The sequence below is a fragment of the Loxodonta africana genome, chromosome 4 (assembly GCF_030014295.1).
Source record: "Loxodonta africana isolate mLoxAfr1 chromosome 4, mLoxAfr1.hap2, whole genome shotgun sequence".
Taxonomy (NCBI): domain Eukaryota; kingdom Metazoa; phylum Chordata; class Mammalia; order Proboscidea; family Elephantidae; genus Loxodonta; species Loxodonta africana.
The window spans coordinates 76,061,154-76,084,766 of NC_087345.1; positions in this window are offsets into that span (position 1 = coordinate 76,061,154).

The following is a 23,613-nucleotide window of genomic DNA, read 5'->3' on the forward strand; positions in this document are numbered from 1 at the left end:
TTAGGGTGAGTTTGCCAGCTGGAACTAGTCTGCATTTGAAATGAATGGATTTAAAATAGATTTAGGAGTCTACTGATGAGAATGTGGAGGATAAAGAAAAGGAGCAGAATAAAAAAATGACCCTTAGGCTTCTGATGTGGGCAAATGAGTGAATACATTCTGTTATTAGATGATTCAGAAAATACTTAGGAAAAGGAGGTACAAGTGAATGGAGGGAAGTGGAGAAAACAATGAGTTAATATACGTACATACTAATTTAAGAATTCTATGGAATGATCAAGCAAAAATGTCTTTTGAGTAGTTATTTATGTAGGGTAAAAATATAAATATAGATAATAGTTATTCTATAAGGGAGTTAATAAAATTGTCTCTGTCCTATAGTGTCGCTATGGGTCGGAATCGACTCGATGGCACTGGGTTTTTTTTTTTTTTTTTTTTGGTTTTAATAACATGTAGCATGAAAAAGAAAAGATTAAGAGCACACTTGTTTAAGTGACAGGTAAAGACAGAGGGGTAGGAGGAAAACCAGGAGAGCTTATTGTGACTGAAAAAAAGGGGAAAACACTTTTTAATAATGTAGAATTAATTAGCAGTGTTAAATGATGCTGAACCAATGTTTATTGGTGGTTATAGGGAAGGGAAGGAGACAGATGTGCTATAGATCTTGGATACTTGTTATTGGAAATGGGAAAAGTGGCACTGAATGTGGGCATAGTGATCACAGCTCAACCAAGGTAAATGATGGCAGTGAGAAGCACTCAAGAGAAAAGGATGCTTGTACTAAAGAATTTGACATAAAAATAGGCAACAAAAACCACAACAAATCTGAATGTATGGTCATATATGTATGTGTATGAGCATATAGGTACAGTTGGCCCAGTTGGCCCTTCATATCTGGGGGTTCTGTATCTGAGGATTCAACTAACTGTGGATCAAAAATACTCAAGAAAAAAAGGAAATTCCAAAAAGCAAAACTTGAATTTGCCGTGCACCGAGCACTGCCCTGAATCCATGGGAATGCAGTAATGTGTAGGCATCCCCTGCTATAGTCTCCCACGATGTCACAGATCCTGGTCTCTCTCGAGCACTTGTTTCTTGGGCATTGTTAGCTGTGCACCTCCTTTGTTAGCTGCTTGTGTTGTGTGCACCTTTTGTTTCTGTGAAAAAAATGGCTCCTGAAAGCAATGAGAAAACCCTGGTGGTGTAGTGGTTAAGAGCTACTGCTGCTAACCAAAAGGTCATGGCAGTTTGAATCTACCAGGCCCTCCTTGGGAACTGTATGGGGCAGTTCTTCTCTGTCCTATAGGGTCACTATGAGTTGTTATCAACTCGATGGCAACGGGTTTAGAAGCAATGAAGTCATCAAAACAATTCCTCGAAGGCTAAGAGTGAGAGTTAGAGGAGAGCGAGAGGAAGGAGTTTCAAGCTAGTAAGGGCTGGCTAGCGAGCTATGTAAAGCGCTACAGCCTCAAAAACTTCAAGATCATGGGAGAATCAGCATTGGCTGGTGTGCAGGCAGCATCAGCGTTCCAGAAGAGCTCAAAAACTCAGAAGAGAAAAACTGTCTTCCAAAGCATGTCTTCATTGTGATAAAACAACTATTCACATAGCATTTACATTATATCAGGTATTGTAAGTAATCTAGAGATGATTTAAAGTATATGGGGGAATGTGTGTAAGTTATATGCAAATACTAAAAGAAAACCCCAAACCAAACCTGTTTCCATGGAGTCTATTCTGACTCACAGCAACCCTATAGGACAGCGTAGAACTTCCCCATAGAGTTCCCAAGGAGGCATTGGTTGATTCGAACTGCTGACCTTTTGGTTAGCGGCCAAACTTTTTACCACTGTGCCACCGGGGCTTCATGTAAGTACTACATCATTTTATATAAAGGACTTGAGTATCTGAGGATTTTGGTATCCATGGGGGTTCTGGAACCAATCCCCTGGGGATACTGAGGAATGATTATATATGGGTAGGTACAGGTATAAAAAAAAAAAATTTTTTTTTCACAGGTATAGACACATATGTACACAGATAGAAGTATGTATATGTATGTGTAAGTACAGATATGTGCATGCAGGCACATATGACAAAAAATACAAAGTTTCTCAGGCAAAACCAAACACCTTGCAAGATTGGTTTTCTAGGCTTGGAGGCTTAGGCCCTTAGTCTCAAGGGACAACTCAGTCAATTGGCATAATATAGTTCACAAGGTTCGTGTTCTGCATCCTAGTGAAGTGAGTAGTGTCTGGAGTCTTAAAACCTTGTGAGCAGCCATCTGAGATACAACTATTGGTCTCTACTCATCGGCAGCAAAAGAGTAAGAAGGAAACCAAAGACTCAGAGAAGAAACTAGTCTATAGGGCTAGTAGCCTACACAAACCATGGCCTCATCCACCCTGAGATCAGAAGAATTAGGTGGTGCCCAGCTACCACTACTGATAGTTCTTACCAGAGTCACAATAGATGGCCCCAGATAGAATGGTAGAAAAATGTAGAACAAAACTCAGATTCTTAAAAAAGCCAGATTTACTGGACCAGTTGAGACCAGAGGACTCTTTGACTATTGCCTTGAGATACTCTTTAAGCCTTAAACCTGAAACTTTCCCCTGAGATCACTGTTAAGTGAAGTAACAGAGTGGCACAAAAAATAAAGGATATTACCCATAAGTGTGGTTCTGTACTAAAAAAGAACAATAAAAATAATAAAACATGCACACACACACACATCTATATGAGACCATAAGTTCAACATTTACACCAAAGCAGGTATGAGAAGATAAGGGGACAGGGAAACTAGAGCAATGGAAATTGAACAACCGGAGCACAATTAAAGAAAATGTTGACACACTGTTAAAAATGTAACTGAACAATTTGTATAGAAATTGTCAAATGGAAACCTATTTTACTGTGTAAATGTTCACCAAAACAATAAAATATTTTTTAAAAAATGCTGAAAAGTAAACCAGTTTAAGAATTACTCATTTGATATGATGACATGTGGAAAATAGATGATTTCATAGTATGAGTGAAAGTTTAAAGTAAGAGACTTCTTACATCATTGAGGTACAAGAGCAGAAAGACAGTTTTATCTGGGCTACGTTAGGATCATGAACCAGGATCTTAAATAAAAAGAAACTCAGAAACCCTTATGGACCACAGAATTGTAAGGTGAAATTACAACTTTGAATCAGAGCCCCTTACAACTACTACTTACGTTAATTGATTCCCAGAAGTTCTTAACTCATCCCCTATATATATTGGGAATTTTTCATATATATATATATACATTTATGATGCATATGTTTATATCATACGTATATACATATATATTTATTTGTTGTTGTTAGGTGCCGTCATGTCGGTTCCAACCCATAGCAACCATATAGGACAGGGTAGAACTGCCCCCTAGGGTTTCCAAGGAGCAGCTGGTGGATTTGAGCTGACGACCTTTTGGTTAGCAGCTGAGCTCTTAACTACTATGCCACCAGGGCTCCATATAATATATACACACATATTTTTCAGTGATATTTTGTTATTTTTCTTTGTAAATGTCCTCTGCCTTTCCTTATTATTTTCCTGTTAAGATTTTAATTATGACTGTGAACAGAATAACAATCCCAACATGTTATATGGAGATAAGCCTTTATATTTTAAGATTTAATGTGTTTAGCTTTGATCAATTCTCTGCCTGATTTTATGTTTTTAACATCTCTTTCACTTTACTTTTGCCCTTCCTTTTCCGTCTTATCATGAGCACCTAAAGCTAATCATGGCATTTGAGCAAAGGGGAATAGATTCCTCTTAGTCTTCCATGGGTTAAAACCGTCCTTCCTGTGCTCATCATTCCTGCTCAGCTGTCATGGCCCATCCTTCTTCTTCTAGCACACATTCATCTGCTGCCAGTTTATCTCCCAGAACACCTTAACCTCCTCATCTCACCCGCAAACCTTACCTTTGGGCTCTGCTCCCTCTCCTATCCCATTAGCCACAGGTCTAATCATTAGGAAGGGTATAGATTTAAACCAAAATTTTTAAGAAAGGACAACTAAATCACAGATACATGCATTATAACAAAAATAACTGTAGCCATAGTAGTCAAAAGTGATCATAGTATATATATATATATAGAAAGATACACATATATGCATATACACACATATACACATACATATAATAAACATACACATAATAAGCAGCGGCATAAAATTTCTGCATATTTCTATTTTCAACTACCAAATTGTTTTCTGCATTTGACTTGTTCCAGTTAAAAGTTGGATATCTGTCCTTTTAGATGGCCTTTACCCTGTGCTTTTTCATCATCAAAATAGACAATAGAGTGCTTCTAACACAGTAACTGCTCACTACTCACTTGGTGAGAGATGGATCGATTAAGATGTATACTCTGAGGAATAAAAGTTCTATTGAGAATCTCTGTGGAAAAAAAGTCTATACAAAAGTATTTGTGTGATTTCTGCTAGAAGATCATAATCTATCAAGTTAAAACGACCCCACAATGTCATGTATTACGAGTGTGGATTATCTCCCTGGCAAGGAGGTTATCCACGCGTATCTCAAATGTGTGTAAAATCCTCTACCAGAAAACTGTCTCGGGGTCTATTTTCTGAGGCCACTCCTGGTACCAAACACTGTATCAGTTAGGATCCAGGCAGGTTCAATGAGGGAAGAGGCTACTTGACATAGAGGTAGGCAGTGTAAGAGAATAACAAGAAATATGTGAACGCCATTACCATACCTGGGGTTGAAGGAGCAAGGGGGGAAAATTGTACAGGAAAGTCCCCTGAGAGCCTAAGTAGTCAACAGGAGATGGCTTGGGGACGTTGTAATTATTAGGGAAGACAGCAACTGCTAGAAAAAAAGACACCAAAATAGGTTTGTGGAGATATTTGATTTTTTTTTTTTTTTTTAGTTTCACCTCCTTAACGTCAAAAGTTTCAGTTGGTTTTATGCTGTAAGTAGCTGTATTTAAAAATATATCATTTATTGTGACATAACTAAATGAGGGCAAATACAGATTTTTACGTAACTAATTATTTCATGTAACTCATAAAGAAACCTGTAACAAAACGAATTACTAAAGAAGATATATTTTTCCTTTTCTCAAAAAGTACTGGTAAAAATTTAGAAAATATGCAGAACTTTTGTGTAATAAACTTGTGTCATGAATTTATTAAAACATTGGAAAAGAAGACAGCATACCATTTTAACTAGCATAACCTACTGCCTTCAAGTCGATTCCGACTCATAGCGACCCCATAAACCAAAAAACCAGACCCACTGCCGTCCAGTCGATTCGACTCATAGCGACCTTATAGCGACCCTATATATCAACTGGAATATAATTTGCAGGGGTTCATTCTATATTGATTTTCAAAAATCATTATGGGTAGGAAGGAATGTACGTTTTCTTTTCCCCAAAGACTTCTACTTTAATTCCCTTGACATAAAAGAGGCCTTTAAAAAAAGAGATCAAAACAAGAGCCATTTTTCTCTTTTGGAACACAGTTGGTTCATTGAAGAAGAAATTAGAAATACTTAGAGGGGGCAAAATATGAAATATAAATTGGCTTGCCTCTCAAAATCCAAACATATCAATAATCTTACTCTAATATTAATTTACCCTCACAAAGTTTTTTTAAAAAATATATTATTTCCTAGAAACATTTTCCTCCTTCAAATAAATCAAAAAAGGAAAGCTTTTCTTTTCAAGCTGTGAAATGCATAATGTGTTCTAGAAAAATAGTATTGGTCTAGAAAAGTCTAAGTAAGCTTGACAGCACTGCTGAGTTTTAGTTACCTAACTTAGATAACCCACTAAAAGGTGAGAAGGAAAAGCACAACTACTTTAGTCAAAAGGTAAATGTGTTTAACAGAGAAAAACTACTAGCTGCAATTATGAGAGTTTTACCCCATTTTAAAAGCTCGTGTCTTGACTTTTATTTCCCTTCAGCCTCTGAGTAACGCATTCTCAAAGACACACACACATATTTAGCTCACTCATCTTCTTCAATCTCATTACTTGGTGATCTGTCTACTATTTCACATTGAGGACAAGTTTATATTGGGCTTAATTAACAATTATTTTGAGAAAATTTTATATATCAAGTACTGAGCTTGTCATAAAAAAGATTAAAAAGAAACCCTCTAACCATCTAGAAGTTAGTTAAATTATCATTATTCTTTTCAATGAATTTGGGGTTATTATGAGTAGTTATCACCTAGTATATTAAAATTTGCAGAAGAGTAATTTTCTCAATGTTTATGTTCTTCTGCTTATCTGTCAACATTTCCAGAAGTCCATCTACACATAAAGTAGGGCACCACTCATATCCTAACATCTTACATTTATTAGACACTGATGGATATGATTCTCAACAAAAACAGGGCTTTCAGTTCCATACACTTTTCTAAGAAACTTTTCTTACACCAGCCTTTACATAGTTCTGTAAGCCATAAGACTAAAGTCATGTTTGATTTCTGACCCTGTTCTTTGACTTTGTCATTCAGTCCCTCACTATCTTGTCACTTTGCCCTTTGGGACACTGCTGAGAACCGCTCATTATTCACACTGCCACAGCCTTTATTTAGAATTCATTTACCTCGTGCAGGGGCTACCAAGACAGCCCTCAAGGAAGGAAACTATCTTCAACCTCTCTCTCATCCTATTTATTCAAACTTCCGCAGCTGGAATTATCTTCCTTAGAGCAACATGACCTTCCTTCTCATTATCCTGAAGTAGCTGCCAATTGTGTTTCACATCAAGTCTAATCTTTTGATCCTTACCTTCAAGGTGTTTGACCTTTAAGTTGGCTATCACCTTATGTATTTCGCTGTTGCTTACGCAGTTGCCTATTTCAGGACAAACCTACACAACAACTTCTAGACACCTATTCCCTCTTAGGGTTTTGGGAGTTGTTCTTCCAAATTAGCTTGTCTTTTCCTGTTTCACATTTTGCTCCAGACTTGAATTCTTCATGTTTCTTTCCTCCAGAAGGTTTGTGTAGTTCAATAATCTATTTTTAAAATTTTGTATGGTCTCTATAAAGCTAATTTTTAAATTCCTTTTATATAAAGCTAAGAGACATATTAATGAATGGGGGTGGAGGTGGAGTCAAGGTTGGGGTTGGATTAGGAATTAAAAGGGATAAGGTTGATAAAGGCCAGGTACTAGTCAGTATGCAGGAAAAAAAAAAAGAGAACCATTGACATATTAATATTTTTTGTTAGAAATATATTTAGAGGAATTCAAGCCTTGGTGGAACAATGGTTAAGAGCTTGGATGCTAACCAAAAGGTTTGAGCACACCAGCCACGTCTTTGAAACCCTATGGGGCAGTTCTACTCTGTCTTATAGGGTCACTGTTAGTAGGAATTGACTTGATGACAATTGTCGGGTTTTTTTTTTTTATAGTAATGATCACAGTAAGAGATTATAATCATATTTTTATTACTTTATTTAAACAAATGATAACTAACAAAAGTATGAATTGAATTATAATGTTAATTTTTCACACTTAAAGCATGAAAAAGCCTGGGTTATGGCAGTTTTAAAGGATTTTAGTCCATATCAGCCATAAAAACCGAAAAACCAAAGTAGGTTAGAAAGAGTGCTGCCTAATTTTGTACAGATGAATTGTCCCTGAAAATGCTAGACAGATAATATTCTTGAAAGAAACTATTTTGTGTGTTTATTTCTAAAATGCGAGCGTTGTGTCTAGAGCTAATTCTGACACAATGCTCAGTGAATGCCATCCCTATCAAGACACATGGGGCAAAATACTCGGTAGGTAACATATTAGAATTGAGGCTACACTTAAAGAGTTGTCTCAGGAACAATGAAGGAGAAAATTTAAGTAGATTAAATTTAGAGGTGGACAGGACTTTAAAGTCACTTTGTGGCACAATATGGGCAGCTGTTTAGAATTTGGCAGATCGCATTGGAGTCCTGGTGGCACAGTGTTTAAGAGCTATGGCTGCTAACCAAAAGGTCAGCAGTTCAAATCCACCAGCTGCTCCTTGGGAACCGTACGGGGCAGTTCCACTCTGCTCTTTTGGGTCACTATGGGTAGAAATCGACTCGACGGCAACAGGTTTGGTTTGATTTTGGTTGGACCTCATTTCTCTCACTTACTACCCACATTGCACTGGTAAGTTACTTAACTTTAAGTTTCAGTGTTCTCATTTGTAAAATCAATAGAATGTCATCTAGGGGCATTAAATAAGTTAATGAATATAAGTTGCTTAGTTTAGGATTTCATGTATAGTAAATAATAAGCAAATTTTATCATTATTATCTGGTCAATTTTGCATATGATAAACATGAACTGCCATAACTCGGGAAACTCTGGTGGCGTAGTGGTTAAGTGCTACGGCTGCTAACCAAAGGGTCGGCAGTTCAAATCAGCCAGGTGCTCCTTGGAAACTCTATGGGGCAGTTCCACTCTGTCCTATAGGGTCGCTATGAGTCAGAATCGACTAGATGGCACTGGGTTTGGTCCATAATTCAGGTTAGATATTGAAAGTCTTCTACATGCTCCAGAGTCTTGCACAGCAACCTGGCACTCCTTCTCCTTAGCTTCTGATTTTAGGTTTCTAAAGCATCCTAGAAACAGAATCAAAACCCTTTTATTTTCTCTGTAGTATAAGGTGATCATATAGCCTGAAGCAAAATTTAAGAAATGTTCTTCTTGAGCACTTGTATGTTATACCCAGCTGTGAGTAGCTGAGCAGGGTGTTTTGAATAATAATAATGTTGATCATAGGAACAACAATTACCATTTATTACATACTTTCTGTACATCGCTCACCTCCCATCAAGAGTTTTACAGTGAGGATTTCTGGTATTGCGCTATGTGCTTCCTTTGCACAGATTAGAACATTTATTCCTTATAAAACTCCTAACAAGGCCGTTTAACAGGGAAAGACACTTGACTTCTGAAAGGTTAAATAACTTAGAAAAGATCTCACAGTTAGTAGGTGCTTGAGCCAGCTTTATCAGACTCCAAATCTTGGATCCTAGAAAGCCAAAATATTAAGCTTTTCTGGATATGATGATTTATGGGGAGAATGGAGAAAATACTTGAAATTTATCTCTACTGGGAATTCTGAATACTTCATATCAGTATCTGAATTGCACAAGAATAAATATTCAAATTTTGCAGGGAATAATCATGGGTTTGAGATGGAAGCCCTGGTGGCACAGTGGTTAAGAGCTCAGACTGCTAACGAAAAGGTCTGCAGTTTGAATCCACCAGCTGCTCCTTGGAAGCACTATGGGGCAGTTCTACTCTGCCCTGTAGGGTTGCTATGAGTCAGAATTGACTGGATGGCAGTGGGTTTGATTCTTTTTTTTTTTTTTTTTGAGAGGGGAAAAATGCAACAGAACTAAACTAATTGATTAATAGGTCTTTCTTAGTGAAGGGATTGCCCTCTATACTGACATAGATACACACATAAACCAAAATAAAACCAGTTGTCATTGAGTCGATTCTGACTCATGGTGGTCCCGTGTGTTGCAGAGTAGAACTATGCTCAATCAGATTTTCAAGGCTGTGGTATTTCAGAAGTAGATAGCTAGACTTTCTTCTGAGGTACCTCTGGTTGGCTTTGAACTGCCAACCTTTCCGTTATCTGTCAAGTGCTTAACTGTTTGCACCACCCAAGGACTTGTTGATACACACACATGACCCAGGAAATATATAAAGTTCATACCCTACACTTTAAGAATATCTTTTTTTCCAAAAGATTCTTTGAAACAATGGACAATGCTTTTACCACATTTGGTTACTCAGGAAATATTAAAATGATAACGACTGATGCCCAGAAATACACTCACATTAATGTTTCACTAGGTATTTGCTGCCAATAGTTATTGGTGAAATAAACTGTGTTCTTAATGTTTTGGAAGCTTGTATTTTACATATTTTGTTAAAACCACCAGATTAAATAAATATCTCATAGAAATAACAAGGAAGTAGAGCTGAGGCAAAAAAAAAAAAAAAAAAAGGTACAAATACTTTGTTGTTGTTACTTTTTAATCCTAAATGTTATAAGAAATTAATCATTGCATTTAATTACCAGTCTAATCTACTGTACATGAGCCAATTATGATGTGCCTTACATATAATTAGAGCATAGCTTCTGTATCATGTTTCACTCTCTCATGTCAAACTTTCCAAATGAACCCAAGGGCAGAATCAGTGGTTCTGTATTCTTTAAAGCTTAGAGATAATATAGGGGAAAATTATTTGTAAACTCTGAAATCAGTGATTACTCTTCTCATCCCATCTCTGTTAGTGCCCATTCACACCTGAACATACACATTTTAAATTACTTAAATATAATCTAATTTGTCACAGCAATGGAACATGACTTGATTTTATATCCCTCAGTTGGACACTGTTTCTATTTCTTGCTAGCTGAATAAAAAGTCCTAAAGTTTCATAAAGAAAACAAGTCTTTCTCATAATTGGTAATTTAATTCTCCTTTTCAATTCATGTATTAAAATAAACTCATCCATTACAATGAAAATCTCTCCTTGTTTGTCTCTCTCCACCTTTATGTGTAACGTGTTAAAAAAGAACAAGACCCATACACTCTCGTCATAAGAAAAAGTACTTCTCAAAAGTAACCCTTTGCCTTTGAGTCGATTCCAACTCATAGAGACTCTATAGGACAGAGTAGAACTGCCCCCTAGAGTTTCCAAGGAGCGTCTGGTGGATTTCAACTGCCAACGTTTTGGTTAGCAGCTGCAGCTCTTAATGGCTACACCATCAGGGTTTCCTCTCAGAAGTAAAGCAGTGCTAACCAAAAACCAAAACAAAAACCACCTACACTAGTGGGGTTTTGCTGAAGGGACATAGGTCACAACTGAAAGAGCTCTCACAAGCCAAAGCTGGAACAATCTGAGCAAGAAAATAAAGTAGTATTTGCTTACAACCAGTAAAAAAAAAAAAAGTATAAAGTAAATATCCGTAAGTCCATACCGGCAAAAATAAATGTTTGAATAAATTAGGTAGGTGAGAAGAGACAAATCTCTAGTGCAGAATTCCAAATAAATTACACAGATACTCCGGCCTAAAAGACGGGGAATATAGCTTCCCACTCCTTAAGGTGTGCTGCACATACTGACTTACTTCTAAAGAGTACAGTATCGAAATAGGGGGAAAAAGGGTAATTTTACAGTGGAGAAACCTGACAAGCATTACTTCACTCAGGTAATCAAGGTCATAAATAGTCATAAATCATGTTGATAGAATATATCCTTGATATGATGTGATGAAAATGGCACTTTCCCTCTGTGATCGTCTTCCCTCAAACCCATAACCCCAGTCTAATCCTGAGAAAAATATCAGGCAGATTTCATCAGGGGGGCATTGTGCAATATATCTGACCATTTCTCTTCTAACTGCCAAGGACATCAAAAACAATGAAATTCTGAGACACTGTCACATCTATGAGGTGTTTAAGGGACATGACAACTAAATGTAATATACTCGATGGGATCTTGGAACAGAAAAAGGAAATTTGAATAAACTATGAATTTTAGTTAATAACAGTATCAATATTGGTTTGTTAATTTTGACAAATGTACCATATTCATACAAGATGTTAATAATAGAATATGTAGTGTAGGGAGCATGAGGGAACTCTTGTTACTATCTGCTGAACTTTTTTTTTTTAATATAAAACCTTAAAAAATATAGTTCATTAATATAAAATTTATTTCTTAGTGAATTGAGGATATTTTTTAATTCAAACTTTATTTACAATTTCACTTTATAGCCTTATGATTTTGCCACTAAAATAAGAAAAAAATATTTTGAACCAATATAAAATTTATGTAATTCATAATCTCAGTGCATCAGAGTTTGAGAGCCCTGAATATCATTTGTTTAAACCTGAGGCTCTGATTGTGACGTCGTATTGCTTTTTTATTGCATGCCCATAGCATTCATCAGATTCTTCAAAGATTTTGTTGACCTATAAACTTTTAGGAACTATTGAGTTAAGCAGTATCCCTAAGATTTACTTCCATAGTATTACCAATTAGGTATCAGACAACCAAGACTTGAATAAAAGTACAAAATCTCATAAGGTAATTCATATATGAGCCACTCCAGTCACTATAAATTAGCGTGGAAATAATTATCTTTTTAAAACTGGAGCCAGATACCTCTAACTGAGAAAACACTTAGTGGTAAGGAAATATACTTGACATGTGTCTTTGCAGTGAATGTAGGTATGGGAAATGAGATATCCCCTTCGCCCAAGGATACGGACTTGAAGGAAGCAAAGAAACAGAGATAGCAAACTGCTCTGATTAATCGATTAACTGAAATATTGGGGTTGAGAGAATGAGCAAAAAAATGGATAAAAGATTTAAAAAAGACAAAGTCAGAGATGAGAGAGAGGGCCTAGCATCCTAGAGGAAGGCTGTAACCAGTATCCAGTTGCTGCTGAGTTGATTCTGACTCATGGTGACCCCATGTGTGTGAGTCGAACTGTGCTGCACAGGACTTTTCAAGGCTGATTTTTCCAAAGTAGATCTCTAGGCTTTTCTTCCAAGGCACTCCTGAATGGATTCTAACTTCCAACCTCTTGGTTAGCAGCTGAGCATGTTAGCCATTTGCACCACCCAGGAACTCTAGGAGGGAGGCTGTAGCCTCCATTAAATGTTGACTGAGAAATTTCCATTGGGAAGGTAGGCAAAGACCTTTCAGGAAAGACAATACTATGTGTATGGTTATGGAAAATATCTTCCATTTTCATGAACCTTCAGCATAATTTTGGTGTTATATAAACTGGAGAAATTGGGGTGTTGTCTAGTAGGAGGCAATATGCGATACCAAAGGTACAGCATACTGAACTAATTCAACAGAAATAGATATTTGGAGTCAGAGAATTACAAACCCACCCTGAAAACTATTCATTGTAGATACTGGGGATGATGTTCATTCTCCCATTGCTTGGCATATGACTTTAAGATACTTTCATTTGACTACAAAGGAGACAGTAAGCCCAGGTAACGGAATATCAAGGCTACATTGACAAATTTCCTCCTTCTTATAGAGTCAATATTCTCCCCTTTTATTTCTACTCTTTGTTATGTATTTAGAGAAAGTTCGATTCCATTACATTTTCTATGCTAATGTTGTGTGTCAGAAATTGTTGTGAATAAAGTTTCTGCCTCCCAATAATATAAAAAAGTTGTGCAACTATGTTCAAACTTGAAATAATATGTGAAATTTTAAAGAAAAAGTAGAATAAAACCATTATAGACACCCAGTGCTGACACGAATTTTTGTTCCAATATTACTGTATAACTTACATACCTGTTATTTTTATGTTAAAAAACAAAACAAAATCATAAAGCATAGCATAAATTATCCATATTTAAAACTCCTATATGCAACAATAAAATCAAAACAATTTTAGGAATTAGAAGTAAAGCACTAAAATCAATATATGCAAATTTATCATATTGCTGTGTCAGTTGGTGTTTTGTTGAAATTCAATCACTACTTGCCACAAGCACATGGAATGGACACAAAGATATGTATTTTTTGAAAAGTTGACACGTGTATAATTATATATCTCGAATTAACTAATTCTTCTGTTTCGCTGCATTCAAATTAGTGTAAATTCTGTACTCATTTGATATGCAGTACTGTCATTTGGCCTTCCCTTGACTTGATTGTATCATTTGTAGGTTGAATTTATTTTTGTTCTTTGCTTATCTTCCCACAACAATCAAAATAGCACTACTTGGTGACAGGACAAAGTTGGGAGTGGAAATTGCGTAGAAGTACTCATTCTGTGTTGATCATACAGATTTTTTTTTTTCAAGATCATCAACAAAATGGGGGAAAAAAGGGAAACATAAAGTTCTAATGAGAAATACCAAACACATGAGAATTGCCTTTATTAACTCTGTCTCTTCTTCTCAGCTTTCAAGGTGATCACATTCCTAATATAATTAGTTGTTTTTCAGCTCCTTTTGTTCACATGTAATGGATGAAATGCCATCAAGTTACACTTTTCACTTCTATAGTCCATTTTGACTCATGATAATAAAGTCTGAAATATTTTAATCTGAAGCACTATTAGTCTTCAGTTTAAAAAGCACTAACTATAAAAAAAAAAAAACAACTATAGAACACAAAAAAGAAATACTTCTTTAATGACTTCAGTTTTGTTCAAATTTGCTTTTTTACTAACAATGTGCTAGTCCTGCATTACCCACAGGGATTCTATTTTGTAGAATACAATTGAAAATATTTCTTTGTGATCGAAGAATTGAGTAAAAATAGAATTTTCTTAACATTGTTTAATTGCAGTCCCTGAAAACCTCTAAAGGGAAAGTGATTGAATGTCTTATTTGGGAAGACACAAGCCATATTCTACAAACACAATTACTAAATAATATGTCCAGGTGACAGACTATCAAGATACAATATCAACATACTTCCATACATTAGAGGTGGCTTTAAATTCAACTCATTTTAATAACATGTAGAGGGTAAATAAAGGAATTTTCAGATTATATGTTCTCCTCTAATTAACTAATTTTACTTACGGAGTATATTAATATTTTTGCCACATATCATTAAATTGGGTGATATTTACTGATGTTATTATTTTAAGAATTTTAAGATTCTTTTTGCAATCCTTTTAAGTTGAAAAATGCTTGTCAGGAGAACAAATATTGTTTTTTTTTGTTTTTTTGCTGATTTCAGTCTTCCACTTTTTAGAATTGTACTTAGAATTTTTACAATTGTACATGACATTCAGAAATTCGCATAGCTGAACATAAAAAGGGCGAGGGGACACCTTGACTCCTCTTCCTGAGATTTTCCTTTCACTTCTGACCTTTTCATGAAAGAAGAACATGTAACACGTAACACTTCCTAATAGTGTATCCTTTTCAAATTCGTGATCAGTGACTGTTGTAAAATATAGGAAGTTCAGCACGTCCTTATGGGAGAAACAAATGCATGCTTACATTATGTATTCCTGTCGGTCTTGGAAACCCTGGTGGCCTGCTAACAAAAGGGTTGGCGGTTCGAATCCACCACATCCTCCTTGGAAACTCTACAGTGCAGTTCCACTCTGTCCGATAGGGTCACTATGAGTCGGAATGGACTCGACGGCAACAGGTTTGGTTTTCTGTTTTTTTTTTTTTTGGTCATAGTCTTCTATAAATATTTTTACTACTGGAATCTCAACTGTTATTGCAAAGATGTGAAGTCATGTATATTTGGTTTGTTAAATAATAAAAATAATTAAGTTTTCCTCTTAATGAGTCTCGTGCAAGACAATAAATGAATTATAGAGTACAGAAAAGTAGACCAGCTTTTTATTTTATGAAAACATTCAGCCTGAAAATTTGGTACTTGTTAGCACTGAAATGTCATTCAGTGTCTTCCAGTCATGCCGTAGCACTAAAGATATGTTTCTAGGAAGCCTTTTTATATAAGCATATTTAAAATGTACGTACTTAGGTAAGTCAAAATCTTACAGTATATAAATGGCACAAATACATAAGGCCTCTGCCAGGCTTTTAGTTATAATTAGGCTAAATGTGGTTTGTGTCTTTAACATATTGTTTTTAACACCTCAGAACCTGATATTTTACAAGCTTTTGATGAAATACTATACTAAGAGTTAAGGATTTACTCATATTTTTAAATGTATCTGGAATTTCTGTGCATTTAATTAATTTTTAAAATAAGGATAACATATGTATAGAATAGTGCACAAATCACAAGTAAGGTACTTGATTAGTTTTTAATGCCTTAAACACATCAGGTAACCAGGGACCAGGTCAATATATTAAACATTAGCAGCACCCAGGAGCCTCTTCAGGCCCTTTCCCATTCACTGCACTCTCTGGAGGTATCCATAATCCTGGCTTATCTCACCATGTTGTTTTCTAACTTTATTAAAAAATGTATTCACATAGGAGGCACACATTTGAGTATGGCTCTTTTAATTAACACTGTATGTATGAATTTCATTCATATTATCTGTGATAATAATTTTTTTTCTTTATTATTGCTATGTGGTATTTTATTTATGAATAAACCATAACCTATATACCCATTCTACTGTTCATGAACATTCTGGTTGGACTATTAAAAATAGTATTGTTATGAAAATTCATGTACATATCTTTTGCCTTTTGATGTACATATGTAAACATTAGTCTAGGAAATTTATCTAGAAATGGGATATTTGGTTCATAGGGAATGCATAGATTCTGCTTACTAGGTACTCCCAAAATGTTTTCCAAAGCAGTGGAGTCAATTTACAGTCTTACAAATAATATATGGGAATTTAAATTTCTTCACAATCTCATCAACACTTGGTATTGTTTGTTGTTTTAATTTTTTACCATTCTGGTAGGTATTTTGAGCATCTTCTTGTGGTTTTATTTTCCGTTTTCCCTGATAATTCACCAGTTCGGCACCTTTTCCTATACTTACCCTCTTTAGTGAAGAGCCTGTTCCAATCATTTGCCCATTGTTGAGTTGTTTGACATTTTCTTATTGATTTGTAGGAGTTATTTATGTATTCTTGATATTAGTTCATTGTCATGTATATGTATTTCAAATATTTTCAACTCTGAAGCACCATTCCTTAATGGCGACTTTTGATGAACAAAGTCAATTCCAACTTATTTTACTAAGACTGATTTGCCTATTTTTACCCTACCACATTCCCTGTAAATATTCAAATTAGTTTGTCAATTTCTATATATCCCAAAGCCTGCAAGGCTGACTGGCAATTCATTTATTATACATTTGATTTATTATATATTCAATTTGAGAAAAGCTAACATCTTTGCAATACTGAGTCTCCTAACCCATAAATATGGAATATACCACTTTTTATTTGGGTCTACTTTCCCTATAGCTATGAGTTGGAATTGACTTGATGGCACTGGGTTTGGTTTTTGGTTTAGACAATACTAGATCAATATTTGGGTCAATATTGCTATGCAGTTCACTGTTTAGAAGTCTTGTGCATAATTTGTTAGATGTATCCCTAAATATTTGGTGTTTTAGGATGCTATTTTAAATGGCATTTATTTGTTTATAAATTTTATTTTCTTTTATTTGGCACTGGCATATAGAAATATTTTTTTTCAATATTGTATTAAGAAAACTTTCAAAGAAATAAAAAATAAAAAAATAAATTTGCAGTGTACACACAGATTCTACCTATGACATTTTACCACACTCTCATCACTCATCACTTAGATTATGCCCACTTAGATTCTACAGATTAAAGTTCCTGAAAAATGCCAACAGGATAAATGAAAGGGAAACCAAGTGTGCATACATCATAGTGTAACTGTGGGCCCTTAAACAAAACAGTTATCTTAAAATTATTCTGAAATTAAAAACAAAAATAAAAACTTTACTTTCTTCTAACAGTGACAAAATAAAAACTGACTTCTCTTCAGAAACTATGGAAGCCAAAATATGTGACATGATGTTTTCAATATGCTGAAGGAAAATAATATTCCCAGTCATTTTCAGACAAAAAAAAATCCATGAGTTTTTGCCAAAAATAGACCCACACTAAAGGAAATCTGGAAACCCTGGTAGCATAGCGGTTAAGTGCTGTGGATGATAACCAAAATGTTGGCAGTTTGAATCCACAAGGTACTCCTTGGAAACTCTATGGGGAAGCTCTACTCTGTCCTGTAGTGTCACTCTGAGTCGGAATCGACTCGACAGCAACAGTCAAAGAAAATTCTAAACATAAAAGCCAAAAAAAAAGTAAATTCATATGTAATGCTGGATATGCAAAAGGAAGTAGAGAACAAGAAAGTGGTAAAAACATAGGTACATCTAAATAAAATTAGTGAGAAGTTGGCTGAATAAAACAACAATAATAATTTAGTGAGATATAAATACAGAATTAAAAAATGCAATGGTAATAGCACATAAGTCAGGATGGGGTAAATGAAATATTCTAACATATTTGTTTTATTCAACAGAATAGTAAAGATACCAATTAACTTAGGTTTTACTATAGGACAGAGTAGACTGCCCTGTAGAGTTTCCAAGGGAGCACCTGGCGGATTCGAACTGCTAACCTTTTGGTTAGCAGCCATAGCACCTAACCACTATGCAACCAGGGTTTCCAATGATACATTAAAAAAAAAAAAGTAAGGTAAATTTCAATTTGAAGAATGCTGTCATAAATGTATTAAAATATAGATCTTAAGGCAAAAAAATCAGTGTAAAAATACATACGGTCAGTTCATATTGATTTGAAGTTTAATTAGTGTGGACAATATAATAATTTTAATTAGGTATGTACTAATAAACCAGCTTCAAATGTATATACGTATATATATATATATAAAACGGATTTTGATAGAATTACAAAGAAAATCATACTAAACTGAAATATGGCTTATGTTGTTCATTGAATAAGCAGTTAAGAAATTATCTAGTAGAGTTTGACCTCTTCTGATTGCCTATTCTGGTTGCCGGCTAGAAGTTTTGAATTTAAGGCTGACCCAGGTTTAGGGCCACTGCGAGAGACAAAGAAATCAGGGGAATATTTGGTGCTCACGTAGGGCTAGGGTAATATATTGGAAACTTGAAGGGTTTACAACACTTAGCTGATTTCCATCTCAAGTAGGTTGCCGAAAAAGTACAGGACACACAGTTAAATTTGAGTATCAGCTAATCAGCAAATATATATATCATGTATATATATATGCCTTGAATTATGGTGTTGGCAAAGAATATTGACTAGACCATGGACTGCCAGAAGAACAAACAAATTTGTCTTGGAAGAAGTACAGCCAGAATGATGATCATTAGAAGCAAAGATGGCCAGACATCGTATCATGTACTTTGGGCATGTTATCAGGAGCGACCAGTCCTTGGAGAAGGACATCATGCTTCATAAAGTTGAGGGTCACTGAAAAAGAGGAAGACCCTCAATGAGGTGGATTAACACAGTGGCCGCAACAATGGGCTTAAGTATACCAACGATTGTGAGGATGCCGCAGGATGGAGCAGTGTTTCCCTCTGTTGTACATAGATAGGGTTGCTATAAGTTGGAACTGACTCGAAGGCACCTAACAACTATATATATATATGTATATATAAAATCAAGTATATCCCATACAGTATTTGAGACACACTTATGCTAAAAAAATTTCCATTGCTTATCGAAAATCTAAAAATTTCCATTGCTTATCGAAAATCTACATTTAATTGGTCATCCTGTACTTTTTCTTCTTCGCTAAATCTGGAAACCCTTATCTCAAGACATTTGCTGAACACCCAAGGGGTGGAAGAGTCAGAGAAAGAATAAATGAATAAATTGAAGGCATCAATTTATACACTAGGTATAAAATAATTATTTGTATTATTTTTGTAGTGCTTGAAAATATGAAATTGCTTCAAAGAGTAAGTTAAAGAAAGGGGAGGGGGCAAAAAGAAGAGATCATTGGTCATTCCACAAGTCAAAAATTCTTGGCAACACATCCATCTTAATAAACATATTGCAGGGAATGCTAAAATTGTACAACAAAGAAAGAAAACAGACCGTATAGTCTTGAAGAAAAAGATCTCTATTATGTTGATGATACGGCTGGTGGAACTAAAGCAAATGTCCAAAATTTTATTTAAGGTTTTATGGAACATGGATAAGATGGAAATAAAATGAGTAATATTTGTATGTACATGACCCTACTAATTTTTTGAGAAGTTTTAACTGTAACTTTCAAATAAATGGAAAAAAAATTAATATTGAGCTATTCTTTGATTTGAATATAATTTTTATCATAGGAAAAAGACTAAATGGATGTTAAAGCATTAATGTATATTTGAAAGAAGAAAATTTCTGACTTTTATTAGGAAAAAATAAATTATCTTCATAATATATATTTTTTTCACTTTCTAAAAATCTTAAATGTAGTTCTTTCCTCTCTGTAATAGGTACACGAATACCACATTTTTTTTACTTTTAATAATCCTTGTATTCTATTGGGCATCTTCTTGGACATATATGTACACATACAGGAAAAGAAAATTAAAATGACATAAGAACTGCTAAGTAGCAATGTACTAATCCAACTGATCTCTGAATTACCCTTTAAGCATACATAGTTGTAGGAGATTACTCATAGATTTACACAGGTTTACACTAAAATCCCCAGTGACACTTCTACAAAAGAACAGCATATTTCATCTATTTTAGCTAATTTTAAAGAAAGAAGGTCATGTCTTACCAGCTTTTTGGCATTTTATGTGGTTTTATACCTTGGATCAAATATAGATATGTAATAAATATCATGAACTAATTAGATTTTCAAGAACCATTTTACAATATTCAACACCAGGAACTGATAAGTAAAATGCAAAGTCAAAGAGTAAGGAAAAGTGACAGATTAGATTGTTAGCAGGTAGAGAGCCAAAGAACAAGAGATGAAGAAAAGAGCAAATTTCTGAGAAACTACCCTTGAGCATGGTTTGTCTGGGGAGCTGATATCTATAAGAAACATTTCCAAAAAATGACATCAATATCAACTTCTCCTGATTTGTGCAATCTAAGATTATCTATAATATATTTAAAGAATATTCTGTAATAATGAATTTCACTCATTAGTATCTTTTTATAATTATTTTTGAACTCCTACAATAACCCACCACCACCCATCTGTCAGTTTGTCATACTGTGGTGTCTTTCATGTTTCTGTGATTTTGGAAGCTATGCCACCTGTATTTCATATACCAGCAGGCTTGCCCATGGTGGGCAGGTTTCAGCAGAACTTCCAGACTGAGACAGACTAGGAAGAAAGGCCAGGCAATATACTTCAGAAAATTAGTTAAAGAAAACCTTATGGATTACTACAGAACATTGTCCAACTCACTTGTTTTGGACATATTATCAGAAGGGATCAATAACTGTAAGATGATGTCATGTTTGCTGAAGTACAGGACCAGTGAGGACAAAGGAGGTCTTCGATGAGATGGATTGGCACAACAGCCACAACAATGGACTTGAACACGCAAGAGATCCTGAGGATGATACAGGACCAGGCAACATTTTGTTCTGTCGGTCACCATAATTTAGAGTCGACTAGGCAGAAATTGGAAACCCTGGTGGCGTCGTGGTAAAGCACTACCGCTGCTTACCAAAAGGTTGGCAGTATGAATCCACCAGGAACTCCTTGGAAACTCTATGGGGCAGTTCTACTCTATCCTATAGGGTTGCTATGAGTTGGAATTGACTCAAGGGCAATGGATTTGTTTTTTTTTTCTTAGACAGAAATTATCTATTTATCTACCATAAGCTATGAGTCGGAATCTACTTGGCAGCAATGGGTTTGGTTTTTGGTTTTACCACGAGCTAGGCTGTGTTATGAGCTGTGAGGTCGCAATAGTGTACAAGTGGGAGAATATTTCTCCTTCATGAGCTCCTTCCCAAAGAAGAGAGACAGACACTAGCCATTTGCACAAATGAATATAATTGATAATACCTGAAGTGAAGATTGTTGGGAAGAAAATAAAGAGCTTAATGAAATAAAGCAGAAAGGGGGAAGGAGCAGATGTGGGACATTATTTTAGATAGCACACTCAGGAAAGCTCTCTGAAGAAGTAATATTGGAACTGAGTCATGAATGACAAGTGCGCTACGAATCAACTGGTCCTTTGACACTGGAATAGGAATGGTCTGGATATCAAATCATAACTTTTCTACATTTTCACTCGTGATAGTTATGATGACTTGGCTTCAGATGAATTTTGTGGACTTGTGTCTCTTGAAATGTAATTATAACTCTTGCAGTGACAGCTGCCTTGTCTGTCCTGCTGTACATCAGCCAGCATGTCTTGACAAGGCAACTGGTTGCATTGGACAATCTTGGAGGAAATTTTCTGTACTAAAGAACCATAGAATGATGAAATTCATTTCTGTGTTCCTTAGAAAGATATATGAAATATGAAAAGAGAAATATCTAGACTTGCAAATGAGAGAGATGGAAGCTTAAATTTATTAAGACATATTTCATTTTGTTGTTTATTTTGGGTTTTATTTCTTGAAAATCTATTTTTAGAGTATTTCTTACTAAAATAAATAAATTTCCCTTTTCTCATAGAAGTAAATATTTAATGCTATAAGTTCATTTCTATTTACATTAATTTATAGGGCTAATGAACAATTTATAGGGCTAAAGGACAAATCTAGATTTTGGCCTTTTCAATAGAAATAAATTTAAGGATTCAAAATTATGACAATGATTTAAAAAAAATCTGAACAGTCTCATATGTATTCTGTAAACTTCTCTTTAGTCAACAAGTTTATTTAGATGTCTCCATCTGCAATGTTTGTAAGACAAATAAAATATTACAATTGAAAGATAAGATAAAATACCTTTGGGAATAGTTAAAAGTAGAAAGAGCTTTGATAAAAAAAGATGTAGATTTGATTAGAAAAAAAAAAAGATTCTTTTCTAAAAACTACTTACTGTCTCACATTCTCTCTCTCTCAGACACACACAGGCACACATAAAACAGTAGCAACAATCAGCAATGTATGGAAATTCTTTAGTTTCTCACTATAATTGAGGAAGCTTACAGCCTTGACTCATTTTTTTCCCCCTTAGTGCAGCCATTCTGGACTTAGCTACACATTAGAACCAGCTTATATACACTGTGCAACCAGGATTTCCATATGTGTGTGTGTGTGTATATATATACACACACACACACACACACACACATTTGCCATTTCAACATTTATTGTTCCCACATACAATTCAGTGACATTAATTACGTTCATCTTGTTGTACAAACATCACCACTATTCATTTCTAAATTTTTCCATCACCCTTAACAAAAGCTCAATGTCCCCTAAGCAATGACTTTCCTTTTTCCCGTCCCTCCTGCCCCTGGTAACCACTAAGAAATTTTGGTCTCTATATACATTTGTCTATTTCCTATAAGTGATTGTTGTTGTTGGGTGCCACTGTGTTGATTCAAACTCCTAGTGACCTCATGTGACAGAATAGGACTGCCCCCTAGGGTTTTCTAGGCTGTAGTCTTTATGGAGGCAGATGGCCAGGTCTTTCTCCCGCAAACATGCTGGGTGGGTTTGAACCATCAACCTTTGGGTTAGCAGCTCAGTGCTTAATGGCTCTGCCACCAGGGTTTCTTCATACAAGTGGGATCATACGATATATGTCCTTTCATAACTGACTGACTTCACACAGCATGTTTTCAAGGTTCATCAGTGTTGTATATTGTTGTTGTTATGTGCTACCCAGTCAGTTCCGACTCATAGCAACTGTATGTACAACAGAATGAAGCACTGCCTGGTCCTGTGCCATCCTCACATTGTATCAAGACTTATTTCTCGTTTCTCACAAATTATTAATTACCAATCACTAACATTTTTATCTCCTATAGATTTTTATTTTGTGTTACTTTTTCCTCAATCTCTACTTCAGTTGTCTTTATTTAGGAATTTACTTCTTATCTCTTATTTACATTATTTACATCATGCTTCCAGAATTGTCCTCTCAGCTCCCTACCCCCATCTGCTCTCCAG